Source organism: Esox lucius, chromosome 10 (genome assembly GCF_011004845.1).
Source record: "Esox lucius isolate fEsoLuc1 chromosome 10, fEsoLuc1.pri, whole genome shotgun sequence".
In the NCBI taxonomy this organism is placed as follows: domain Eukaryota; kingdom Metazoa; phylum Chordata; class Actinopteri; order Esociformes; family Esocidae; genus Esox; species Esox lucius.
In genome coordinates, this window is record NC_047578.1 from 29,826,984 (window position 1) to 29,854,130 (window position 27,147).

At 41.8% G+C, this 27,147-nt stretch overlaps 1 protein-coding gene and 1 long non-coding RNA gene across 3 annotated transcripts in view; one reads left to right on the top strand and one right to left on the bottom strand.

The window, feature by feature from the left end:
- Window positions 1-27,147, bottom strand: part of pleca (plectin a) — a 191,495-nt gene that overhangs the window by 142,204 nt on the left and 22,144 nt on the right. The window lies entirely within an intron of this gene.
- LOC105030916 lies at window positions 10,273-11,963 on the top strand. Of its 2 annotated transcripts, XR_002198060.2 has the most exons (4): window positions 10,273-10,369; window positions 10,699-10,778; window positions 11,285-11,388; window positions 11,645-11,963. It is a non-coding gene; the product is annotated as an uncharacterized LOC105030916 (long non-coding RNA). The 2 variants fall into 2 exon arrangements; XR_829655.3 differs by having other exon boundaries at window positions 10,273-10,778.

Sequence of the window (27,147 nt, forward strand, 5' to 3'; positions counted from 1 at the left end):
AATAGGTGCACAAAATAATTGACACTTTGCATGTTTCAGTTCATTATTTGAACCAAAATATGAATTGCGAGCCTCAGTTGTGTGCAGGGTTTGGTAGGTTACTTTTCAAGTGTAATCCATTACAGTTACAAGTTACCTGTCCACATTTTTTATCTGTAAGGTAACTTTTTGATTACTCAAACTCAGTAATCTGATTACTTTGAATTACTTTTAGAGCTGTGTTACCAGCAGAACGTAGATTTTTGCATGCACAATACATCTGTACCGTATGCATTAACATTGGTTTCTATTACATGGCTGGATGTCATTTCAAACCTTTACAAAAAACATTTTTCAACCTTTGTAGATCTCAGAAGTAATATTTACAACCACATAGTCAGCAGTCACATCCCAGCATATTTTGGCCAAGAGCTTACACAAATCAATGTTTCATCAATTTTTTTGGTAAAGATCCAGGTTAGTATCATGTATGCCCAGGGATGACCCATTCCTACCACTTTGACCTACTCAAAAGATCCAACGGTGCTTCACTACCAATCCGCGTCCATCACTCAATATACTCTGCAAAATAACTTCTCAACCTACCGTCAGATTGACCAACACATAAGCAGCAGCAGAGGTCCATCACCATTCACAGCGGACCGTCTTTAGACAACATACTGACTGATTCCTGCTGAAACATGGCACTTTATGACCCTGTGACATTGCATGTTGATTAAATCCAGAGGGAAAGCACAGTATTTGACAAAGGCCATCCTAAAAAAAGAAAAAGAATTGCAGGAAATAAGTAAGCCCCAGGTTTAATTTTGAGTGGCTTTCCACAGTGGAAAAATTCCTAATGTGGCCATCTGTCACGTGAACAACTGGACGACTTCCATGTGCTTCACTGTATCAACAACAGAGGACATTTATTTTCTCACAGGATGGGGAGACAAAGCATGGAAACTTACAGTTTGCCAGCCAACTGCCTCAATAAAGCACTCTTTTGAGAGGAAGTCACAAGCAGTGCTACATGTACCCATGTAGGAATAAAGTACAATCACTCGATCAAACAATCATCTCTAGTCAGAGAGTATTTCAATTAAAACTATGAACATTCTTCATGATAATGCAATTTTGTGATTCAAGAATACTGTTCATTACACAGTACACTGATCAGCCATAACATTATGACCACTGACAAGTGAAGTAAACAACACTGATAATCCCGTTATCATGGCATCTATCAGTAGGTGGGATATATGTTAGGCAGCAAGTGAACACTGTTCTCAAAGTTAATGTGTTACAAGCAGGAAAAATGGGCAAGCGTCAGGATCTGAGCAACTTTGACAAGGGCTAAATTGTGATGGCTAGACAGCTGGGTCAGAGCATCTCCAAAACTGCAGGCCTTGTGGGGTGTTCCTGGTTTGCAGTGGTCAGTGCCTATCAAAAGTGGTCCAAGGAAGGAAAAAAGGTGAACAGGCGACAGGGTCATGGGTTGCCAAGCCACACTGATGCATGTGGGGAGTGAAGGCTGGCCTGTGCGGTCCAATCCAACAGACAAGCTACTGTGGTTCATTTTGCTGAAAAAGTTAATGCTGGTACTGATAGGTGTCAGAACACACAGTGCATCGCAGTTTGTTGCGTATGGGGCTGCGTAGCCGCAGGCCAGTCATGGTGCCCATGCTGACCCCTGTCCACTGCCGAAAGCGCCTAGAACTGGACCACAGAGCAATGGAAGAAAGTGGCCTGGTCTGACGAATCATGTTTTCTTTTACATCACGTGGATGGCAGGGTGTGTGTGCGTCGCTTAACTGGAGAACACATGGCACCAAGATGCACTATGGGAAGAAGGTAAGCCAGCGCAGGCATTGTGATACTTTGGGCAATGTTCTGCTGGGAAACCTTAGGTCCTGCCATTCATGTGGATGTTACTTTTACCACCTACCTAAGCATTGTTGCAGACCATGTGCATCTGTTCATGGCAACAGTACTCCCCGGTGGCATTGGCCTCTTTCAGCAGGATAATGCACCCTGCCACAAAGCAAAAATGGTTCAGGAATAGGGGCCCCCAATGGGGGCCACACATTGCAACTTACCGTACTTAAACGGTCTGCTGCTAATGTTTTGGTGCCAGATACCACAGCACACCTTCAGAGTCTATGCCTCGACAGGTCAGGGCTGTTTTGGCAGCAAAAGGGGGACCTACACAATATTAGTATTATGTTATGGCTGATATGGTCTTTACTATTCTTTACGTAGTAAAGATGTAGCTCACTTGGTAACAGCTTGACACATCTACTGCTAGGGTTAAGAGTTTGATTCCCAAGGGAAAGAAACCATGCAACCAACACATCATATACATCCCGGGAGGAGGCTTTAGAGTGTCAACTTCGTGACGCTGACGTGAGAGGACGCTGGCGCTGCTTATTCGCTGCTTCTCTGTCTGCTACTCTATTGTGTTCCTGTTTGTTTGTGTTCGCTGTACCCCTACCTCTGGACAGCCTTTGTACCTCTGGACAGCCTCTCAGCTGGTTCCCGAAGCTGCCTGGGCTCCTTGACTGGACTGTCACTGCGTCGGTTAGCTGCTAGCTGGCTGCCCCCGTTCACCAAACGCGTGGCGGCTAATCCTAGCTGCTACAGTGGCTAACCCGATTGCTGACCTCCTTCTCACAAGCAACCTCCACCAGATGCAAGCCGTGACCGAGACTAGACTTTCCTCTCCTCCTGTCATGCCATGGATCATTCTGGCACTCACATCATTTATCCACCTATGTGCCCCTAGCCCACGGCTAACCGCAAATCTGCCTACCTTTCCACCATCCTCACCGACCCCTGCCAAAACCCCAGAACCCTCTTCTCCACAATTAACAACCTCATCAAGCCTTGGACCAACAGCCTACCGACCTCTACTCCGGATCTCTGCAACTCATTCCTCCACTTTTTCGCTGACAAAATCAACATCATCTACCAATCTCTATCCCCTATATCTCACCTCTCAGTATCTATTCCAGCACCCACCATGGACCCTCCTCTCCCCATCTCTCCTGACCTCTTGACCCCTCCGCCTCACTGCCTCCTCTCCCAGTTTGACCCGGTCACTCCTCCTGAAATCTCCAAACTCATCAGCTCTTCCAAACCCATTACCTGCTCCCTTGACTCCCTCCCTACTCCACTCCTGAAGTCCTGCCTCCCTTTCCTATGCCCCTACCTAACCTCTTCAACTCCTCAATGTCCCTTGGAACTGTTCCCTCTGCCTTCATCTCCTCCCGACTGGACTACTGCAACTCACTTCTCCTCGGCATCAGCTCTACCAACATCAACCGACTCCAATTGGTCCAAAACGCAGCAGCCTGACTCATCACCCGCCCCAAATCCTGGCACCACATCACTCCAGTCCTAAAACAACTCCACTGGCTTCCCATCTCCCACCGGATCACCTACAAAATCCTGGTCCTCACCTACAAAGCCCTCCACTATCTGGCCCCCTCATACATCACTGACCTCCTCTCCCCATACCAACCCTCACGGCCCCTCAGATCCACCTCAGATGGTCTCCTCTCCATCCAAAAATCCAACCTCCGCAGTTTTGGGGACCAAGCCTTCTCCAGGGCAGCTCCCAGGCTCTGGAACTCCCTCCCCCAAGAGATCCGCACCTCTGATTCCCTCACCATCTTCCAGTCCCACCTCAAGACCCTCCCTCATCTCTTCACCTCTGCCTATCTGTAGCCCCACACCCCCCTCCCTTCTCATCTGTGTCTGAATCTTGTTTGTTTTGTTTTTATAATCTACCTGCCCTGTAAAGTTACTTTGAGTCCAAGAAAAAAGCCTAATTAATACAATTTATTATTATTATGTAGGGTATTTCCTATTTTAATGCAATTAAAAGTAGAATAGTCAAGCCTTTGAGCCTTTCATTAGCATACGAATCGGCCCCATTAGCTTACACATTCTCCTCCGCAGCATCACCATCCAGCCACAGCAGTTCATCTACTGGGTCGTCAGCAAACACTGAACAGAATTATGAACGCAACACTTTTTTGTTTTTGCTCTCATTTATCATGAGCTGAACCCAAAGATCTAAGACTTTCTCTATGTACACAAAACGCCTATTTCTCTAAAATATCATTCACAAATCTGTCTAAATCTGTGTTAGTGAGCACTTCTCCTTTGCCGAGATAATCCATCCACCTCACAGGTGTGGCATATCAAGATGCTGATTAGACAGCATGATTATTGCACAAGTGTGCCTTAGGCTGGCCACAATAAAATGCCACTCTAAAATGTGCAGATTTCCAAGAATGATTTACAGTTACAATATAGAAAATTAATTTTACCAAACAGTGTATTGACCATAAGTCTTAACTTTCACAAAAGTGGATTGGAATGCAATTAAATGTGAACCATATTTGAAATGATATTTGGATTGAATGTCACTACTGTTGGGTTTTGATAAGTAAGCTCCCAAAAGTATCAGCAAAAACCTAATGTTGACACCTCTTGGCCATTTTAACTACAGTACTATACTGTACTGTAGTTAAAATGTCCTACCTTGGCCATTTAAATCAGACCTTCCATGAACGATCTACCATCATCAACCTCCATAGGTGCACATTGAAATACAAAAAGTCCCTATTGACAATAGCACATAAAAGAAAATAAATTCCACTGTCACATGCTGATAGAACCACTCATGTCTCCATTCACCAATCTCCATTGAATATCTTTAATATCTTTGAAAAAGGGACTAGAGGACAGATTTAAGGTGGCAACTGCCACGTGTTCTCATCTGGGCTCCATCAAGTAGGAGCCAAGGTTTTGCCCCCATTCCAAATGAAAGAGAGCAAGAAAAGCTGTGTGTTCACTACTTGGACTCATATTTCTTGCTGAGTCATTTATCTGCCTGCAGAGAATGTAAAGTTTACAGGCCATGTGGGTACAAGGCCTGTATGTGGTTTCACATGTTTAGATGGAGGATAAAATGATGATTTAGGTGTAAGAAGTTACTATGGTTGAAGAAACATACATTTAATGAATCAAAGACCAATTAACCTATAACTGTTTGCTGGCTTTTTTTTGCTTGCAGGGTTTTTCCTGGCTGAAAATTTGTCAAAAGTGGTACACCAACCCCCGCTACCCTGCGCTCCACCGGACACTCCTCTGTGATATAGTATACTTTAGGATGTAGGATTTTACACTAACTTACTTTTTTTGCTCTCCTCTTCCTGTCCAGGACTAGTAGACATTTTATTGGATTTAAGTGCATCCAGCCTATAGTTTCTGCTAGGCCATTTTCCTAAGACCCCAACCACATTGGCTCCACAATGCTTCTAGCATACAGAGCATATCATTCCCTCATCATTATGTCGGAGTCACCCGAAAACATTTTGCCATTGAGCATCAAAACTATGTTTATTAGAAGATCTAGGAATCATATAAAAATATGAAATCACTCAAGATTTTAAATTAAACACAGTCAATATTATTGTTGTCTATTTTTGATGTTATACTATGTTCTTGTTTATTTGACTTGCATTAAAAACGCATCAGAGCTGTAGACCTGTATATTACAGCCTTGTTGCGTTGTTCTTTCTTCCATATCTGCCTTGACCGTCCATCATTTACCTGCCTCTCTCGCCTTCCTTCTGCTGTAGGCTACTTGGCTATGTTGCTTGCGCTCATCCAGCGATTAAACGTTCATATATTTATATCGTTAGTGACATAAATATGTTGATTGTATATTTTTACATTCTATTGCATATAAGTAGTAAGTGTAGGGTATAATGTGTCAGAATGTTGATTTATGGAGGGCGGGACATCCAGTTTGTAGGGTGGGACTTCCGTTGTGACGTATGTTAGGGTATGACTTCCTGTATCACATGTGTACGGGTGGGACTTCAGTAGTGACGTATGCATATCTGGTGACTTTGTAATTTATGATTACATTGAAGTGTCCGTGTTTGATGTTTTACAATGCCTGATGAGCAAAACAGACTAGTGTTATAACAGGTGGGTTATGTTTGATGATTAACAAATGGGCCTTAGGGTTCCGGAATGTTGAATTCCCAGGCAATAAATAAGTGTTGTCTCAGCGGTAAGATGTTTGGTGTTCAACAAATGCTACAATGTACGTGTAACATGGTGTTTTTCCACAAGCATAGAGTTACACGTGGGAGACATGCTTTTTGCGTAAGATATAAAGAAGGGGTTAGGGACTTATGATTTGGATAGTTTCAGCCCAATTTTCATTTTAACAAGAGATGGGCCTTAAGATCAGATGTGCCCTGTAGTATCGGCCCCTTAATAACCACTATTACAAACTGTAGTAAATGCTGGCTGAAAATCATCCCATGTTTCACGGTTTGTAGTCCAACACAGCACTACAGTAAACAAACATCGCATGAGCAATGCTATTAATTTGAAAGGACAGCCAAGGGCCGGGCCAACTACACATTACGCATAGGTGGATTGTGTCGCGGTTTGGATTTTAAAATATTTTTAGAAATAAAAACATGGATTTTGGTACATGTGTATGTATGAGCAATGGTGAGCTTTGTAAAAAAAAATGGTTATTTTAAGTCAGCATTAACTTCAAAGTTGCATTATAGGGCCAAACGTTACAAAGTTACCCGCAAGGTAGCGTATAAATTTACATGAACAACGGCGAATCGTTGACAGGTAAGGATATGTTATTTCAGGTAATTAAAACATTCGTAAAGGCATCTTTTGAAATTGTACAACGGGGATCAACGCTAGATTGTTTTCCACACATTGGTAGAAATGTTAAATAATAGGCAACATCGGTTAAAAAAAAAGAATACTGTAGTATTTGCGATTAACTTCTGTGTTAGTATGGGCGTATGCTGTCACTTCTGGGTGAAGATGTGCTGCATTCTCGCAATGAAGAACTCATCAAATCTGATTTTTGATTGCTGTATTATGGTCTTGTGTTTGTTACATTTTGAACTGATTAATGGCGATATAGTGAAAAAAGCAAGCGTTTATATGTAAGCAGATGAGTTTATCGTATGTAAGCAGATTAATTATATGATGTGAAGTCACGACTGAGCCGCGAAAATGTACGAGAATGGCGTTTCTACCAGACAGGAAGTATCAATATGTTTGGTTGTCAAATGTCAACAATCAGAACTAAATAGTTACGTTTTATCCATAATTTCAATCATTGCAGCCTGTATAGTTCTAACAATTTTTATCTAACGTGAAGAACAATGACATGTAACCAATGACAAAGTTAAGAGGCGTGACTTGAACTGCCACCTTAACGTGGTGGAGGGGTTTGAGTACCCAAGTGACCCTAGGAGCTATGTTGTCTGGAGCTATATGCCCCTGGTAGGGTCTCCCAAGGCAAACAGGTCCTAGGCAACGGGTCAGACTAAGAGCGGTTCAAAACCCCCTTAATGACGCTTTCCCCATGGGGCCCGGCCGGGCTCAGCCCGAAGGAGCAACATGGGACCGCTTTCCCGTGGGCTCACCACCCACAGGAGGGACCATAAGGGGCCGGTGCGGAGAGGATCGGGCGGCAGTCTAAGGCGGGGGCCTAGACAACCCGATCCCTGGACACGGAAACTAGCTCTAGAGACGTGGAACGTCACCTCGCTAGCGGGGAAGGAGCCTGAGATTGTGCGTGAGTTTGAGAGGTTCCAACTAGAGGTAGTCAGGATCACCTCTACGCACATCTTGGGCTCTGGAACCACACTCCTTAAAAGAGAATGGACTCTTCACCACTCTGGAGTTGCCCATGGTGAGAGGCGGTGGGCTGGTGGGGGTTTGCTTATAGCTCCCCAGCTCTGCTGCCATGTGCTGGAGTTTACCCCGGTGAACGATAGGGTCGTTTCCCTGCGCCTACGGGTCGGGGATAGGTCTCTCACTGTTGTTTGTGCCTACGGGCCGAACGGCAGTGCAGAGTACCCAACCTTCTTGGAGTCTCTGGGAGGGGTGCTGGAAAGTGCTCCGACTGGGGACTCTATCGTTCTACTGGGGGACTTCAACGCCCACGTGGGCAACGACAGTGACACCTGGACGGCGTGATTGGGAGGAACGGCCCCCCTGATCTGAGTGGCACCATGTCGACTTTGTTGTCGTTTCATCTGACTTGCGGCCGTATGTCTTGGACACTCGGGTGAAGAGAGGGGCGGATCTGTCAACTGATCACCACCTGGTGGTGAGTTGGATCCGATGGCGGGGGAGGAAGCTGGACAGACTACTGTAAGTACGCTGTCACGTCTTCCATTGAGGAAGCAGAGGATGAGGGCTCAGAGGTGGACTCGTCCATCACCCGGGCTGAAGTCACAGAGGTAGTCAAGAAACTCCTCGGTGGCAAGGCACCGAGGGTGGATGAGATCCGCCCTGAGTACCTCAAGTCTTTGGATGTTGTGGGGCTGTCTTGGTTGACACGCCTGTGCAACATCGCATGGCGGTCGGGGACAGTGCCTCTGGGATGGCAGGCCATAGCCTCCGTTTCGGTGCGGGACAGTGGATACACGTGACCCTTTGGGAGTGCGGCTCCGTCAATGAGGTCTATCGCACAATCCCACGGCCGGTGTGGCGGCAACACAGTGGCCTTAGCCTTGGAAAAAACCGCAGCCAAGTCCCTGTATTCGGGGGGAATTGGCACGGCGGGAGCACTGTCTGGACTTTCCACCAAGGTCGAGCCAACGGAAACACCCAAACACCTACCTTGACACTTCCGCGACCACCCCGAAAGACTCTGACTAGACCAGGAGATGACGGGGTCATGTAGGGACAACCAAGGGAAACCCAAAACGACTGGGAACGTGGGTGAGTCGATGATATGGAATGAAAGGGTTTCACTGTGACGGTCGCCGGTAACCATAAGGAGGGGAACAGTGCATCTAGTGACCAAACCCGACCCTAGTGGCCGGCTGTCCAAAGCTCTCACGGGCAGGGGGATAGTGAGGACCTGAAGTGGTATGTGTGAACGCAGAGCAAAGGACCTATCCATGAAATTCCCAGCTGCGCCTGAGTCTACCAGTGCCTTACACTGGGAAACCAACGGAAAACCGGGGAACGTAACTGGGACAGTGCACATAGAAAGGGAAGAGGTAAGTGGTGAATGGGCATGTACTACCTGGGGTGACGCGGAAGTGCCATGCCTGTCGCCTCTCGACTCGGGGAGGGAGGTGCGGTGTGGTGTGGTTGTACGGCCTCGTTTCCTCTTGGAGGCACTCCGCACCTGTCCTCCCCGATGTCTGCCTGGCAGCGCAGCCGCCCCCAGTTCCATGGGGACGGCGGTGTCTGGTTGGCAGGGTGGAACGGGCAGGCCTCTTCCGGGACGTCCTCGGGCAGCCAGCAGGTTGTCGAGACGGATGGACATGTCTACCAGCTGGTCGAGGGAGAGGGACACGTCTCGACAAGCTAGTTCCCTCCGGACGTTCTCGCGAAGGCTACAGCGATAGTGGTCGATAAGAGCCCGCTCGTTCCACCCCGAGCCCGCTGCCAGGGTCCGGAACTCCAGTGCGAACTCCTGCGCCGATCTCGTCCCCTGCCGTTGGTGGAACAGCCGTTCACCCGCCTCTCTTCCTTCGTGTGGATGGTCAAACACGGCTCGGAAGCAGCGGGTGAAATCGGCGTAGCTGCCCTGGGTGGGCTGCCCGGTGTTCCAGACGGCGGTGGCCCACTCCAGGGCTTTTCCGGACAGGCAGGAGACGAGTGAGGTGATCTTCTGGGCCTCGGTCGGCGCAGGATGCATCGCCTGGAGCGCGATGTCCAGGAAACCCTGGCAGCGGTCCGCCGCCCCGTCGTAGTCCCTGGGTAGTGGAAGGTGCATCGGCCCCATGTTGGGCGGCGCAGCTTGGGGAGGCGGAGAGACGGCCGGTGCTGCGGGGTTCTGCTGGCTCAGCTCTAGGCGCTGTAACGCTTTTAAGACATTGTCCATAGCGGCGCCTAGGCTGGCCAGCATCGTAGAGTGTACTTTGACTGCCTCCGCAACACCGGCCTCACCTGTGGCTCCTTGTGGCTCCATTTCCTTAAAGTATTTTGGGTGTGTTATTCTGTCACGTCTTCGGGTTGCGGAATAAGGAGGAACAGGAGAACGGCGTGATGGGTAGTATCTTTTAATACTATTGCGTGGAAATAATATGTTGCTACGAAGCGTAACACAGCTCTTTTGAAAGGTACAGAGACAATAACACACAAAGACAGGGGGAGCAGAGGGAACATATATACTGGGGGGAATGATGATGATGATGATGAGAACCAGGTGCGCTAAACGAGACACAGGTGAAATGCATGATGAGATGGACGGTGGTGTCAGAAGGCCGGTGACGTCGAACGCTGGAGCCTGTCTGCTGCAGGGGGAGGTGAAGCAGCAGAGGGCGCCGTTGTCACACTAGCCGTGTTACACAGTCAGGTAATTTGTATTCATTATTTACGTGTCTAATTATTTGTTCAGGCAAGAAACAAATGTGGTTTAACCTGAAATTCTTTACAGTAAACGCAAGCTCTCAGGTAAAAATAATCTGTATTTACGAGCGAAGGGGGAAACCCATAATCTAGACTGTAGCTAGCTACACTAGAGGTACAGTACACTATTCGCAGTTAGCCAATTTTGGTATTTCATAGGATTTGAGTGCAAAGTATTTTAATTTTGAATGGCACGTTTTACCAGTTGACAGTTATGTGATAGAAGAATGTGATGGAATTATATTTTTCAGTGGTTTATGAATTTATTTTATTCAGGAGAATATTGAAGAAAATTGGAATGGAGGAGCGGTGGGCAGGCTACTCCTTGAAGGGCAGGATGTAGAATGCTGTCGCACGTAAGTAAATGCGCATATGTACAGATGTATAATTTAATAATTGAAATTATATTTTGTGGATAGTTTTTTGGGAATATCAACAACACACTGCCAAAGGTATAGAGGCGTTCCTAGAGGGAGGGAACCTCAACCTAGAGATGTGTAGCCTCAAAATAGTTGCCTAGTCTAGGGGTTTTCAACCTTTTCTTGTCCCGGGACCCCCACCCAAACTAAGATTCAATTCACTCCATATAACTTTCAAGGCAGTATAATCTTAATTTTTTTACTATTTAAAATGTTTGAGTAGTCTGCAAGCGTTGCTTTGCCACTGTTGTCTACATGTTAGAAGTGTTTCCACTTCTAACGTGTCATTCAGACCTAGATAAACCATAACCCACAAACCGCGATACACACCGAACCGTGGGCCCACTGTACCATTGCATCCATAATTTCCATATAACTATGTAACATTGAATGGAAGTTGGTCAATTCATGGCTTTTTAAATAAGAAAAATTGAAAAATATAGGTGCTGCCCTGAAAGCTTACCCAAAGCCCACCTACCTAGAGGTAGATGAAAAGATTGCAGAAACCCTCAAGCATGCACCTGCTCGGCTGAAGAGTAAGAGAAAGGTATGACTGAAAATTACAATAATTATTTTTTAATGGCTCACTGTGTGCTTGTACCAAAAGGTATTTTCTAAAGCAGTGGTCAGAAACCTATATTATTGTCTTTTTTAAGAATTGCATTTCTCATGCTTAAAAGTAGGTTGACACAAAAGCATGTGATTTACTTGCTGGAGGCTATCACCAAGACGCTAAATGAAGAAGTATTGTTGGGGAACAGGTCTTTCATACTAAGTACTGCAGTGTTTTTTCTGGTTTCCAGGAGCAGATGGAGCAAGATGTTGAGGAGGGCACAGATGAAGAACCAGCACCTGAATAAATAAGACTTCTTACCAACTTTAGTGTTGTTTAAATAAATTGCTCAAGCAGTACCAACAAGTTCAATGATTCAAGTCTTTATTCACTGAGGTCAGGGGAGGTTCCAACACATTGTATACCAAACCATACATGCAGAGTCCAAATCAGTAGCAATAGTTTAACATCCTTTCTCATACAATTTCATACAATTTGTTATAACATGATTAGTTAAAAATATTTTGTATACTCCGAAGATAAGGAATAGAATTTCCATCATCACAGTACTACCTTTTAGTATGTTAAGCATTTAGCATTTTTCTCTGCTTATTTCGAAGATTTGTTTTAGGTCTACAGTTTTGATTTGTTGTATATATATGTTGATATATCTTTTTGTATTAAAAATGTTTTTCAGTTTAATTGTCTTTCCATTGAGAGGATCACTTGTGTTGTTTTGCACCAGAAGTACCAGTTACTTTTCTAATCCTGAACAGGCTGTGACATTCTGTACCTTTGTAAAACCGTAAAGAAATGTTACAAATGTCTCAGTTATGTTTCTTGTACTTCATGAAAACGTTATTTTGGGTCATCCTCATAACGTTACTTACAGTACCAATTGGGGATGTAATAGTGTGTATGTTCAGGCAACTATTATAACCTTACTAAATAACGTCATTAGGCCTTTCAGAGGCCCCCACATTTCTGCGTCCTGAATAGACTTGGGACATAACTTTCGTCAACTGACACCACAGGTACATACCGACAACGTTTCACAAGTACGTGACCGCGACTTTGTGGAGACTACAAAACCGTTGAGGTCACGCCGAGGAACGTAATTGGCAACATCATTTTAAGTAATCCTAATAGCGTTACTTACAGTACCAATAGGGAACGTAATTATTTGCACGTTCAGGCAACTTTTATATCATCACTAAATAACGTCATTAGGCCTTTCAGAGGCCCCCACATTTCTACGTATTGAATAGACTTGGGAGGTAACTTTCGTCAGCTGATGTACCTGTGGTGTCAATGTCATCTCAGCCTGAGACAAGCTAAGCTGAATGAAAATGTATTATGTTTTCAAGGGCAAACTGAGAGGGGTTTTTGGAAAGTCAATATAGGCTACAAAAATGGCGCTCTCACAGGGGATAACGTGTTGATTTCAATGCCAGTGCATAGGTCCAAACACAGTGGAGTTTGGGGAAAATATGATCGTTCACGAGTCTGGTCGTCCTATGCACTGGCACTGAAATGGTTCATTTCAATGCAAGGACTCCTGGGACACACCCGTATAGACGTGCTGTTCTCGTAGCCTGTTCACTTCGTGAAAATGTTCCCGAAAACTCGTTTTTTGATGCCTTAATGTCAGCAATGCTCATTCCTTGTTTAAGCCTCTGCTTAAACAAGGATTAGTGATTGGCAACATGGGGACGCGCCATAATCCCTACATCCCGATTAAAAGGTAAAAATAATTGGATTATTAACTGCTGACTATAATACCACGCAGACTCAAGAGTAGCCTACTGTACAGCATTTACCCATAGTAGCGAGGAAGCCCACGTGAGCAGTAGCGAACTTTTGTCTTACAATACAGATCATTGCAGGGATCTGATGGGGACAACGTCTTGATTTCAACACCAGTGCATAGGTCCAAACCGAAAAGAGTTTGGTAGAATACAATTGCTTAAATTATGAGTCTGGTCCTATACACTGGCACTGAAATGAACCAATTTCAATGCAAGGACTCCTGGGACAGACCCGCAAAGATGCGGCGTTCTCATATTCACTTCGCGAAAATGATAGTGTTTTTCCGAAAACTCCTATTGGTTTTTCAATACCTTAATCATGTCACCTATGCTTAAACGATGCATGTGCGAGGAATAGTGATTGGCGACATGGGGATCCGCCAAGGATCTACTGTAAAATAGCACAGTCAGATTCTATCTGCTGTTCTGGGCTTGATTGCTACATCTGACTTAGTCCTATCCCCTCATTAACTTAAGGACAAGGAAATACAGAAATAAATACACGCAGAAATAAAATAACACAGAAATAAATAAATACAGAAATAAATATACACAGAAATATGTTTTTTTAATTCATTTCTAATTTTGGTAGGTTTGGTCTTCCATACAATAGTACTGCTAATTGCAGAGCTAAAAATATTTTGCAAGGGGAATGTTTAGTTCTTTTCTCAGAGTAAGATGGAAGAATTGTGGCTTCCTCTGCCTCCTAAATTGCTTATCCACTACTCTTCCACCAATCACGTCTATACAATGGAGTGAGCCAAACCATCAGTGTAGTGTGGCATACCCAACCAGTAGCATGTTGGACATGTTAACTCAAACTGCCCTCAGCAGCTCACTGGTGTGGCTAAGAACCATATCATGTGACAGAACACAACAAAACACCTAACCAGTAAAAAGTCCTTAGTGTTCAATTCCAAATGGCAGCCTATTGTTTAAATGTTGGGCAAATGTTGACCCTATGGAAAAGGTTAGTATTTAGGAGGCAACCTGAAAAAGTATGAGGGAAAAATAATTCACATTCCAAAAGCACAGGGGAAAACACCCTAACCCTGTTTACTCAATTACTCAAATTGAAATCATTTATACACTGAAGCCTTTTCAAAAAATGTCCTGTATATGAGACTTAGGCATTATAAACGTATAATGTTATGTGCAAGACAAACATTGTGCCTTCTCTAGCAGCTTTTAATGTATTTAGAATATTGAACCAAGGATACAAATGCATCTGACAGTAATCAAACAAATTTACAAAGCCACTTTACATACAGTTAAGTCCGGAAATATTTGGACACGGACACAATTTTGATAATATTGGCTCTGTACGCAACAACAATGGATTTGAAATTAAACAACAGAGATGAAATTGAAGTGCTGACTTTCAGATGCTTTTCCAGGACTGCAGCTGTCTTCAGTTGTTTGTTAGTGGGTCTTTCTGCCTTATGTTCTCTTCAGCAAGTGAAATGCATGCTCGATCAGGTTGTGTTCAGGTGATTGACTAAGCCATTGCAGAATATTCCACTTCTTTGCCTTAAAAAAACTCCTGGATTGCTTTCGCTGTATGCTTTTGCATTTTCCATCTATAAAGTAAAGCGCCATCCAATCAGCTTCCCTGAATTTGGCTGAATCTGAACAGACGATATATCCCTACACACTTCAGAATTAATCCGGCTGCTTCTGTCTTCTGTCATACCATCAATAAACATTAGTGACCCAGTGCCATTAGAAGCCATGCATGCGCATGCCATCACAATGCCTCCACCGTGTTTTACAGATGATGTGGTGTGATTCAGAATAATGAGCCGTTTCAAGCCTTCTCCATACTTTTTTCTTCCCATCATTCTGGTACACGTTGATCTTAGTTTAATCTGTCCAAAGAATGCGGTTCCAGAACTGGGTTGTTTTTTTTAGATGTTTTTGTCCAAGTCTAATCTGGCCTTTCTATTTTTGAGGCTTATGAATGGTTTGCACCTTGTGGTGAAACCTCTGTATTTGCTCTTGTGAAGTCTTCTCTATATGGTAGACTTGCATAATGATATGCCTATCTCCTGGAGAGTGTTCTTCATGTGGCTGGATGTTGTGAAGGGGTTTTTATTTACCAGGGAAAGGATCCTATGATCATCCACCACTTCATTGGACGTCCAGGCCTTTTTGTGTTGCAGAGCTCACCAGTGCATATTTTCTCAGAATATACCAAACTCTTGATTTGGCCACTCCTAATCTTCCTGCCATCTTTCTGATGGATTTATTTGTTTTGCAAACTAAGGATGGCCTGTTGCACTTGCATTGACAGCTCCTTTGACCGCACGTTATGGGTTTACAGCAACAGCTTTCAAATGCAAATGCCACACCTGCAATCAACTCTCAACTTTTACCTGCTTAGTTGATAAAGAAATAACTAAGGAATAGCCTGTCCGTGAAACAGCTTTTGAATGAATTGTCCAATTACTTTTGGTCCCTTGAAAAAGAGGGGGCTACATATTAAACAGCTGTAATTCCTAAACCCTTCCTCCAATTTGGATTTGAATGCCCTCAAATTAAAGCTGTGAAACTGCACTTTAAGCCGATATTCATTATTTAACTGTAACTTTAATATATTTAGGTTAACATCCAAAATAACAAACCGTGCGTCAGTGTCCAATTATTTCTGGGCCTAACTGTATATTTTGTAATATTTAAAGGGGCACTGAAAGTTTATAAAGTGTAAATGACACCTTTGTTGTTTTTTTATTCACAGATTATCCCTTTTGCATTTAAAATAAAATAATTAATGTGAGGTAGAATTTATAGGAACCACTGACATTGACTTAAATTGTCTTAACCGGATATTACTTTTCAGATAAATATTTATTTGAATATACAACAGATTTCAAGTATAATTTGAGACAAGCTGTTCATTTATAACTGAGGAGAAGCATGTTAACCCATCCAAAATTATAAACTTAACACTAATGCCATCTATAATACTGTAAACCAAGACAGAGTATCTGTTTCTATCTGCGAATCCAATTTAAAAGGGAATGGGGCAAGAAAGTGCCTCCTAGATGAAGCAAATGGAATTTTCTGTCTAGATGAATATCTAACAGGTTCATCTCAGCACTATGGCCCTCACACAAACACACAAACAGAGGAAAATGTACACTGACTATAATATAGTTGACTATAATATTGTATGTTCAATACTTTCAAAGTCTCTTAAATACTACTCAATTTAGGATTGGAAGTACTCAACAGGCTTGATATCAAACCCAACATCACTTGAGAAAAAAAAGGGATTGCCATGGAAAGGGTGACAGAGGCCTTGAGAATGTAGACCACACAAAGGTGTAGCCTCTGGCTCTCTCAAGTAGGCCACATACAACAGGCCTTCTGTTGGAAAATAAACAACTAGGCTGCTTAACTACTTCACCAGTCAATTCAAGCTTATTTGGGCATTCTAACACATTTACAGAGATTAATTTAAGGACACATGTCTTTATTCCAACTCATTACACCAAACATTTTGACATTTGGAGACTTACTGGGGAAAATTTCTCAGATAAATTATAAATGTAAATGTAAATTTGCTAGAAGCATAGTCAGAAATGGGCTGGTAGGTGGGCCATTTTGGAAAATAACTAAATGAAAATAAAAATACAATTCTGATCTGCATTCAATAGTATTGAATGTACAGGGGCATAATTGCAGACATCACAAAATGCCTCACTTCTGCAAGAAGCACAGAAAAAGCATCCTGTTGAGTTTAGCACCTCCTAACCATCTTAACCCATGCTAAACGACAAAGAAAACAGCAGGAGTGTGGTGGACAGATTGTTTGCCTACGAGGCAGATGCCCAAGAAAAACCAGCAGACACCCAAAAGCCTTTGGAATCAGTCTAAAATATTTTCCATTAAATGATGGAAATACATTGCTTTTAATGAAACCCCATTGATTTTAGTGATTTCAGAAGGCACCAAAAACCTAACCTATATAAAGAGTTTGTATGCAGCTTATTAACACTGAAAGTAGCCTGTGTTTAGTCAGTGGGCCTCTATGACTTAATGTGGTGAAAACAATAATTTAATGTGGTTAGATAGCATTTTGCTCTCTTCAGTCTCAAACACAGATAAGTTGCCTTTCACAAATTCCATGACATTCAAGATTGAGCCTGCCATGCACACCAGTAAATATATTAACCTTGTATGATATTAGTGGATTCACTATCATTCCTACTACAGATTTATGAGTTTGAAAGCTAATGATTTTGATACCAGTCAAAAGGTTGGAAACACCTCATTCAGGGGTATCATGTTTACAATTTTCCGTAATGTACACTGCTGTTCAAAAGTTTGAGGTCACTTAAAAAGAGACTGGTGTTTTGTGGGTACTATTAAATGAAGCTGCCACTAGAGGACCTATAGTTAGGTCTAGAAATAATTGGACACTGACACAAGTTTTGTTATTTTGGTTGTTTACCAAAAATATATTCAGGTTACAGTTAAAAAATTAATATTGGCTTAAAGTGCAGCCTCTCCACTTTACTTTAAGTGTATTCACATCCAAATTTAGGAATTACAACTCTCTTAATATGTAGCCCCCTCTTTTTCAAGGGACCAAAAGTAATTGGACAATTGACCCAAAAGCTGTTTCATGGAGAGGTGTGGGCTATTGCTTCATTATTTCTACACTAATTTTGCAAGAAAAAGGTCTTGAGTTGATTCCAGGTGTGGCATTCACATTTGGAAACTGTTGCTGTGAATACACATGCCGTCAGAGGAGCTCTCTATGCAAGTGCAAAAGGCCATCCTTAGACTGCAAAAACAAAACAATCCATCAGAAAGATAGCAGGAACATTAGGATTGGTCAAATCAACAGTTTGTTACATTCTGAGAAAAAAATGGTGAGCTCTGCAACAGCATTCTGAAACAGCATTCTTTGGACTGATGAAACTAAGATCAACATGTACCAGATTGATGGGAAGAAAAAAGTATGGAGAAGGCTTGGAACAGCTCATGATACGAAGCATACCACATCATCTGCAACACGGTGGAGGCAGTGAGGGCATTGGCATGCATGGCTTCCAATGGCACTGGGTCACTAGTGTTCATTAATGATGTGACAGTAGATAGAAGCAGTGGAATGAATTCTGAAGGGTATAGGGATATATTTTCTGCTCAGATTCAGCCAAATTCAGCAAAGATGATTGGATGACACTTCACTTTACTGATGGACAATGACACAAAACATACTGCAAAAATCAATCCATGAGATGGAATATTCTGCAATGGTCGAGTCAATCACCTGATCTTGACTCGATCGAGCATGGATTTCACTTGCTGAAGACAAAACTTAAGGCAGAAAGACCCATGAACAAACAACAACTGAAGAAAGCTGCAGTAAAGGCCTGGCAAAGCATCACAAAGGAGGAAAACCAGCGTTTGGTGATGCATTCCAGACTTCAATCAGTCATTGCCTGCAAAGGATTCTCAACAAAGTATTAAAAATAAACATTTTATCTATTGTGTTAATTTTTCCAATTACATTTGAGCTTCTGAAATAAGGGGACTGTGTATGAAAATGGTTGCAATTCCTAAAGGTTTAATACTATATTTTTGTTCAATCCATTGAATTAAAGCTGGAATTCTGCACATCTCGGTTGTTCCATTTCAAATACATTGTGGCAGCATACAGAGCCAAAATTATGAAAATTGTGTCAGTATCCAAATATTTACTGATCTAACTGTATGCGGTACCTGTTTCTGAAACTAGACAATAATGTATTTCTCGTCTTGCACAGCTGTGCACCGGGGCCTCCCACACCTCATTCTATTCTGGATAGACCCAGTTTGCGCAGTTTTGTGAAGGGAGTAGTTCACAATGCCATACAAGACCTTCAGTTTCTTGGGAATTTCTCACATGGAATTGCCTTAATTTCTTCATCTCCCTTCATATGGTGCACCTGACCCAGTGGAAGGGAGAGCTGACACCACAGATATTAGGTAAACTTTTTGCATCTAGGGCTTATTTACATTAGGAAAGAGACTTATCTTGGTATGCACAATAATTTCCACAATGTTTGAATTTACACTGGCATGTTCAAGATGGACCACGCAGGATTGTGTCCACTAATCATAGGAAAACAGAGCATTATCTTGGGGCTCTAGCTATCAATATCTGCAAGTTTACACAACTAAATAATCTACCGCCTCAAGTTCTTTGATTTGTCTCAGAAAATGTAGCATGATGTAAACAATCTCCATGTTCACTCTGTTGTTAGGACACGTAAAGGGAGCATGCCTTGTGTTAAACTGAGTAAGCAATTCCTTTGATTAAAGGAATTGGTGTGGCCCAGCGGTCGGGTGCTCTGGTACACATGCAGCCGACAAATCCGGCTAACTGCTCTTCCTCCCCAAAAACTTGCTAGTCACTTTTTCATCACTTTTATAATGTGTAACTATCTACATAACGTTCAGTTTAAATCATTTATATTTTAGGCATTCAGCAAAAAACTATCAAAATTACAAAGCAATGCACCAGACCATCAAATCAAAAAAGGTGCTGTACTGACTGGCAAGTTTCATTACCTTGTTGCTGAGGTCTTTTGACAGTTCTTTTCTGCTCCCCATGGCTCAATATCTAGCTTGCTTAGTGCATCCACATGAGAGCTAACAAACTCATTGACTATTTATACACAGGTGGTAATTGCAATTTAAAAAGCCACAGGTGTGGGAAATTCACATTTAATTGCCATTTTCACCTGTGTGTGTCACCTTGTGTGTCTATAACAAGGCCAAACATTCAAAGGTATGTAAACTTTTGCTCAGGGCCATTTGGGTGCTTTCTGATTTCTCATTATGATTTTAAAAGGAGCCAAACAACTATGTGATAATAAATGGCTTCATATGATCACTATCCTTAAATAAAAGACAGATTCTTTGGATGACCAGTCATATTTTCAAAATCAATGCCAAAATTTCACAATTTCTGCCAGGGTATGCAAACTTATGAGCACAACTGTATGTATGACTGAACTGTATGTAATAGCACTTTTTTATTTTAAGATTTAAAGGGGAACTTACACCATTTTAACCTTACACAGTCGACATCCGCGGATCCGCGGACAGTGCTCATTTGCATAAATATTTATAAAAATAGAATCGCCATAATCGTCCGATTTCAATGGCATATTATTTGAAGCCACTTTCGTGAAGCGTTTCGTGTATAATTTGGGTTGTCCGTGTATAATTTGGGTTGTCTGTGTATTGTTTGGGTTGCTATGGGAACTTTTCACCAGGCAACGACATTGACCATGCATCTTAGAAAGGCTCATTTGTACACTACTATGAATATTACAAGTGTGTACATCACTATATATGATGTTTTGAACCATAATACATCGTATGTATTATAAATATGATATAAAAATAAATATTTAGTCAACATAGTATGGGGGTGTTCTTGAGTTTTTGGGAATAATTTTTCTGAGTTTATAAATTATATAAGTCAAAATGTAACTAGCGATCTAGTGCTGCCATCTGGTTACATGCAAAAGAAGTGATATAAGATAATTATCTTTCATTTTATTGTGTTTTATTTCTAGGTAAAAGAACCAAATTTTTTGGGGGTGCCTATATTTTTTACCTTCTATTATTTCATTATTTTCAATCCAATACAGTGTAATTTGATAGTAAAGGCATGAAAGTATGAGGAAATACCATTGACACAATTCTTTATAATGCTTTCAAAAAAAAATATTTTTGCTGAATGGCAGAAATGTTTTCCGAAAAATATTATTTTTGCCTTTCCAATAGATGAGTTTTTAAAATGGTGACCCAAAAGTCTGTTTTTATGTGTTTTTATTGAAGCCAAGGGGGTTGTGATTACCAGGATACATCATAATAGGTTGTATCTGTTACAGAAATGAATCTAGGACCCAAAATGTCCAAGTAGTGAAATCCGGCCAAAATCCCCACCGACTACTTAGGTTAACAACATCAAAACGTATTGAAATACAGCTCCGGAAAAAATTAAGAGACCACTGCACCATTTTCTTTCCTTTCCAAAAAGGTTGAAAAGGAAAGTTTTGAGTGAGGAACAGAAGCGTTCAATTTGCAGTGGGCCCTTCTGTTCCTCACTCAAAACCTTCCTTTCCGGAATTTTTTTCTGGAGCTGTATGTTCAAATACACTACATGGACACTACAAAGTAGAGAAAGGCATTTGTAGAATGGGAAAGTGGATATACAGTAGATATTTGTAATAAGCCTGACCAATGGATCCACATTGTTAAACATCAAAGCAATCATAAATTACAAACCACACACCCCCATAACCATATTTCTTCCCACGGACAGGCATACGTTATACCAAATGTTACAACCCCTAACATAGGTCACACAGGAGGTACCACCCTGAGCATATGTCACACCGGAAGTCCCACCCCCCATGAATTAAAGGGAGAACATGAACATTCACAAAGTTTACATTCTTAGGGTAAAATATTAATAGCCACTTTCATAGGAAGGCTTGGCTGCGTACAAAAACAAATTGCAAAAATATTTTTATATTTCTTTTAGAGAGGAAAATGAACTGTTACTGATGTGACATTCTCCATTATGGATGCGACTTGTGCAAAAGTTTGTTCAATTGGTTGTATTGTTTTTTCATGCTAAGGTTAATATTACCTTTAAAGGAGAAGATTAAAACTTTCATACAACCCATTGTCTTTCATACACTTCAGTTGGTTGGGATTATTACAGTTCCAACATCTATTATAAATGATCGTTTTATTGTAAAATGGGATTGATATTCTAAATATGTGTGTTGGTGTATTTTCTGTGTTTTTATGGATGTAACACAGGGTCCAACAAAAAAACTGAGAGAACCTTGTCTCAGTTTGATTCTTTCTATTAAAATAAAATAAGGTAGGAAATTTAACATGCAAGATTTAAAACCCTTGGATGTCATAGAGTTAGAAAAAGATTAAACAAGCCTAGTCAGAAAAAAGATCATGTCTATCAACATTCATAGCACTGCTGAAAGTCAGTTGAAAGCAGCCTTGTTAAATTTTTGCCAAAATGGCTGACCAGGCAGCCAGAAGATGGCGGCTTGCTGCCAGACCTGCAGCCACATTCATATTTGAGACAGCTCCCACATGCAACAGTAGTATGTGATACTGCAAAGTGACACATAATAGTATTCTAACATAATGAAAACAAACAGGAAGCTCCCATAGCAAAAAGAAAAGGAGATGGAAATGAGTGTGAGACAGGGAAATATTGTATAATTAGAAACTGACTGCTCATTGAATACATCAGAAGTGAGTCAGCATCAAACCCACAGCAGGGTGTGGTTGGTCAAGATTCCCTTGCTGTTGCTTAGGCAACATGACTCATCATCATAACTATCTAAAACATGAGTAAAATGGGTGGTTGTTATTGGCCAGCTAAAAAAGAAACTGGACAAAAACTTTTCCTGGAAGTGATGAGATCCTCTCTGTACTTTTATTCATATAAATCATGTCATAAAGCTCTAAGGACTGGTAGATTATCAGTGCCGACAGTGTCAAACACATGCCATCTTTCATGACGTTTATGAAAAGAACAAATTCTTCACACTGAGCTGTGGTCAGGAACATCTTGCTAAATGCTTTTGCATGTTGCTACCAGATTACTGAACATGGCATGACATTAGCTTTGCAAGATTGCAGCAATTGTACCAATTACACCATCATGAAGTGCCCCTTCCCACTATAAGCAGGGCATACTAACAAGGCTGCAATGTAATGAATAATGTACAATGTAATGTAATGACTGTTAAGATCTCAGCCCTGGTGGTCCATTAATTTATAGTCAGCTAAATATCACCACTGACTGGTAACTGAGTCTTATAATTCTATGTACAGTAAGTATTGCTCTACTCTACAACCCTAAAGTGTCTGACACCTGTATGAACATAAATTGCTTTGGATAAGAATCTGCTAAATAATTTATATGTAAATCTAAACAAGGCTAAACAAAAAAACCTAAAGAGATCCTCTGGCCTATGTGGCTTCGAGGTAAATCCACCCTTTCCCAGGGACACGAGCAGCGTTAGTCCATGAAAACTGTACTATATACAGTACAGCTAAGGAGATAATAAGCTTGTTCCAGTCTACAACAGTCCTTTCATGAGACTGAACAATCTCTTTGCAGAAACAACAAAGAGACTCCAATAGTTTTCATGTTTTGCAGGCTTCGTCAAGCTGGGACAGTCTGTTCACCCAGTTCAACTCTGGATTCCTTTTCTCCATGGTTGCTGCAAATTCTCCCACACCCACATTGCCCCTATGTTTTCACTGATGGGAATGTAGGGCCTGGTCACAGCCTATTAAAAAAGAGGGATATCTTTGCCCTTTGGGGAGGGACGGATCCCATCATTATTCAAGAACACCATCTCACACAAAGCCAGAGAAAGGACCTACGTTCACCAACAGGGGCTGCTCCACTCCCAGTCCCAAATGGGACACTCTTCCTTATATACTCTAGTCCACTAATTTTGAACAAGACCCTACTGAAGGTAATGCATCACACAGTTGAAATAGGGTGCTATGTGGAAAGGAACTGAATGTTTTAGAGCTGCCACTGCCTAATCTTGGAGACAATCTTGGTGGTGCCTGATACTGTTGAATATGCAAAAGAAACTGAGACAGTGTTACTGTCCCAGGACAACAGTCCTCAACTTACATACAACCTCACCATAGCGATGAATATTTGATTTGTGGTCTTTTTCTTGGTGCTTCTCTTAGATACAGGGCCATTAGCAGGGTAATATGTTACAAAATGTTGGTTAGTTGCAATGATCTTTTTACTAGAAATTATCTGAAAGTTCTGGGAAGCGCCTCACTCTACTGATGTAGAGTGCCATTTTTTTTATGTAGAGTACTCTTTTTTTAGTGAGGTAACTCCTGGTAAAGGCATCTGATTTAGTAAAGGCCAGAATAAAAAATTGTCTCTCAGGGATAATGCCAACTGCTTTAAATAAATATTGACAAACAAGGAAATATGAAACAAATGTGAGTTACTGCAAATAATTAGAAAATAAGCAGAAATAGGCAGCCTTCAAAATAACCATAATACGCTTAAATATGCAGTAGAGGTTTTCAAATTATCAGTTCACAGAATGAGTTCAGTCTCAGAGTGTGCCACTGTAAGATCAGCAAGTAACTCCTAAAGTAGTATGAAACCGTATACCAGCAGTAGGAATCCTTATAACAGTCAAAAGCAAAGACTGATTAGCTGCAGTAAGACCGGACACCAAACGACTGGATTTTGGCCCACTCGTCCATACAGACCTTCTCCAGATCCATCAGGTTTTGGGGCTGTCGCTGGGCAATACAGACTTTCAGCTCCCTCCAAAGATTTTCTATTGGGTTCAGGTCTGGAGACTGGCTAGGCCACTCCAGGACCTTGAGATGCTTCTTACGGAGCCAGTTGCCCTGGCTGTGTGTTTCGGGTCGTTGTCATGCTGGAAGACCCAGCCACGACCCATCTTCAATGCTCTTACTGAGGGAAGGAGGTTGTTGGCCAAGATCCCGCGATACATGGCCCCATCTATCCTCCCCTCAATATGGCGCAGTCATCCTGTCCCCTTTGCAGAAAAGCATCCCCAAATAATGATGTTTCCACCACCATGCTTCACGGTTGGAATGGTGTTCTTGGGGTTGTACTCATCCTTCTTCTTCCTTCAAACAAGGCGAGTGGAGTTTAGACCAAAAAGCTCTATTTTTGTCTCATCAGACCACATGACCTTCTCCCATTCCTCCTCTAGATCATCCAGATGGTCATTGGCAAACTTCAGACGGGCCTGGACATGAGCTGGCTTGAGCAGGGGGACCTTGTGTGTGCTGCAGTATTTTAATCCATGATGGCGTAGTGTGTTACTAATGGTTTTCTTTGAGACTGTGGTCCCAGTTCTCTTCAGGTCATTTACCAGGTCCTGCCATGTAGTTCTGGGCTGATCCCTCACCTTCCTCATGATCACTGATGCCCCACGAGGTGAGATCTTGCATGGAGCCCCAGGCCGAGAGAGATTGACCGTCATCTTGAACTTGAGTTAATTATTTAAAAATCATACAATGTGATTTTCTGTATTTTGGCAGTGTATCAAATACTTGTTCTCCCCACTGTATACCAAAATCGCACTCTTCATTACCCGGCTCCAGGATGACCCTGGTAAACCCACAGCCATACAACAGTACTGGATCAGCAACTTACCTGCAAAAGACAAGAAACATGAATACACATTAGTATGCACACAGCAGTATACAAATAAAATACCACATGCACGTTTGCAACTCCAGGCAAGGGTTAAATATCTGCCTCTCCCTTTAATCAGATAGTACCTTATTTGACTGTTCCGCTTCTGATGTAATCTCTCAATAAAATCATTTAAAACCAACAAAATTAGTGATCTTCCCCATTACTTGAATGAATGAATAATGAATGAATAAAATTAAAATTGAGTTGTGTCTTAATGACCACACACTAAAGGAAGAGAAAAAAAGCCACCTACAAAACAACCTTTTAAATGTTAATTGGTATTGTGTAATACATTAAATTCTACAATTGCCATTCTGATGAAAAACATAGTCAATTAACGAACAATCATAACTGACAATGTTTTAGAAACGCAACCAAAGTGTACTAAAATATAGAATCAAATGCAAAAGGTCTTCTAAACGGTAACTTTAGTTACAGTGCCACCTATTGGGTGGTTTAAGGTAATGTTTTCTGAAAGATATGGTAATCTAATACCTACCATCTGACAGAACATTTCTCCTCCCCACAAAATAGCCATTAGTATGAAAATGCAAAACTGAGTCAATGGTTTTAATTCCCCTTATATCTTCTCCTACAAAAACCCAGATTGTATCACTACTTAATGACAACATACAACATAAGAAATGTGATTTTATTCTGTTGGGTTAAGGATTAGAGGAAGGAGAGGATTTTTCCAGAGAATGTGTTGGATTATGGATGCAATTTCCCCTGAAATACAGCAGATTTAGGAATAATTTTTATACACATCTTCTAAAACGGGACAGAGCACAGACAAACCATTTAAATTGTGTGATTTAAGGGAATCCTCAATCCAGTATTCAAACCCTCACTGGTCTTTTGACCAAAGAAAATCTGTAGATTCTCAAACCATTTGATACTACCAATTTGATACTACCTGCTAGAACAGTTTACCCTGCCAATAGGTTGCTGTCCCTTCACATAGTAATCTACGAAAATAGATTCAAATTCAAACCCATTAAAATAATTATTCAGCAGCTGAAATTTACTCTGTATAACACAAAAACAGCAGTCAATCCTGTTTTAAATATTGCATGAGTTCCTGAAATGGCTCCCACCACATCCCTATTTCACAACACACTGCCACCTGCCCAAGACCCATGATCCAGCTGGGCAATTTCCACCATGCCGCTGTCATGCGAGATGCAAGTTCATCAGTGTGGAAATAGATCAATGTCACTCAGGCCGCATTCTGAAATTCCAAGGAGATGAGGAGAGAGATAATTTATACAGAGCAAGGATTCTACTCTCTGGTTTATTTTAAACAAGACATAGAAAGTCTATGAGTGTGTGTTACGAAAACTAGCATACAACATGACAAGTCCATATGCTCCCTTTAAGTCGATCACTTTGGTAAGACAAATTATTGGGTGTGTCGTGATTTTGTAACCTGGAAGATGCATTGCAGTCCAGCACAAGTCTGTGGGGTTAGAAAGTGACAAGGAATCAGCAGTAGTTTTGATAGGGGATCATATCTGGAATGACTAGGGCTGGATTTATCAAGTGTTTCCAAGTAGGAATGATGATTTAGAGTCAGTAAATTATTTCCACAAAACATATTTAAGCTGCTGAACACCAACATAACAGTCTTTTTCGGTTTTCACACGCTGGATAGCTGAGTTACCAGAA